Genomic DNA, 2,019 nt, shown 5'->3' with positions numbered 1-2,019 from the left:
TGGTAAATGTGCCAAATATAGAAATCCATATCTAGTAATCTTTAGAAATGGCTGAATGGAATAGTTAGGCAATACTATTGCATTCAGCTATTTCTGATGAATGCTAGATTCGGTTCTCCTGGCATTAAATAACCAGGTAACACCAGGCCATAATACAGTTTTCTGCTTACATATAATATACATACATACGTACATACATACATACATACATACATATATACATACACACGCACATACATACGCGTATATACACAAACACATACGCGTTACAATACAATTTATATATTTGTAATTTTAAATTTCCTAATGTATTTACTTTGTATGGAACGTACTTTGCTTTTTGATTGAATTTTGTTTGTTCCATTTTGAAAACTAATTATAACAACTGGAATATACTCTGCGCCTTTTCGGGATCTGCAGCTTTACATTGTTTTGTTCTTTGTTTGTTCTCGAGCCATGCCTAGCTCATAAGGGCCGGTTTCTCGGTTTCATTGGCGTATAGGTCCCCCACCTGTATAGGACGCCGGTCCGTCGCAGGTGAGCTGCTAGATGCAGGAGGAAAAAGTGAGAGAAAGTTGTGGCGAAAGTGTCAGCAAACGTTCGTCATTACCTTCTGCTGGTGCCAGGTGGAGCTTAGGTGTTTCGCTCATAAACACATACACATCGCCCTGTCTGAGATTCGAACCTACGATCGCGCTGCAACGAAACTGAACCCGGGGCTGTGTGGTTGGGAAGCAGATTTCTTACCACACAGCCACACCTGCACCTATGTAGCAAATTTCTTTTCAATGTTTCACTGATACAACGATAAACCGTAGAGATTAAAACTCTTCTATGACGTATTGACAAGTTTTCTGCTTACTTTTTAACTTCTTTCATATATTAACCGCTGTCAACTGAGACCACTTAATAGTTCTGCTTGCCATGTGTATTTATATATATATATTTTTTTTCTTTTGTGTGAGTGTGTCTTTTCCATTTTACAACTTCTGCGTATTTCTATCTCCTCCCCTCTAATATTTCATAATCTGACCCGTGAGGTCGGATCATTATTCGATAATAATAACGTAAAACTTTTTTTATATCTGAGTTTCGAAATCGGTGTATTTACCTCTCAACTCAATATTGAAACGTACGTGAGGAAAAAATGATATAATCTTCTGTTTATCGTGACTTCCATATGCTTTTCTATACACACACACATATACGCATGTATGAATGTGTAGCTGTGTATGCGTCCATGTTCTTGAGCATATGCAGATATATATATATATATATATATATATATATATATATATATATATATATATATGCGTGTGTGTATACGTATGTTTGAATGCTTCTATTAATATGAGGCTATATTCAGTGAAGATGACTCACCGATTAGTCTTCAGTGCGATATTGTTATATAACTTCAATGCTTTACTAATAGAAAAGAGAATAAATATAGGGAATATTATGAGAAACCACGCTGCACCGATTCGGTCTGCATTACTGTATTCTCAAGAGTCTTAAAGAATCATAACTTTCTTCTATTTCATAATACTGGAAAAAATCAATTGAAACAATTCGCATTTCTAACGCTGCCTGCCTCCTTTCCTTTCCCCCTTACACACACACACACACACAAAACGACACGCAGACACACACAAATACATGCACATAGAATCACACACAAATATGCATATATAGAGAGATAGATAATACATACGTACATTCATAAATATACATGTATATATACATATATACATACACACACACATATATAGTGAAAATATTCTATGTCTGCTTTTCGCTCTCACACGAACATTCATATATTGAATATCTTTCTTTCTCCTTCTCCTTCTCTCTCTCTCTCTCTCTCTCTCTCTCTCGCTCTCGCTCTCTCTCTCTCTCTCTCTCTCTCGCTCTCTCTTTCTCTCTCTCTCTCTCTCTCTCTCTCTCTCTCTCTCTCGTATTTCGTCTCCATTTTATTTCCATCTCTATATCTACTGTTCTATCTCTTACATTCACTTAACC

This window comes from Octopus bimaculoides, chromosome 19 (genome assembly GCF_046866305.1).
Source record: "Octopus bimaculoides isolate indiv1 chromosome 19, ASM4686630v1, whole genome shotgun sequence".
Taxonomy (NCBI): domain Eukaryota; kingdom Metazoa; phylum Mollusca; class Cephalopoda; order Octopoda; family Octopodidae; genus Octopus; species Octopus bimaculoides.
Note: the sequence above shows the minus strand (reverse complement) of the source record.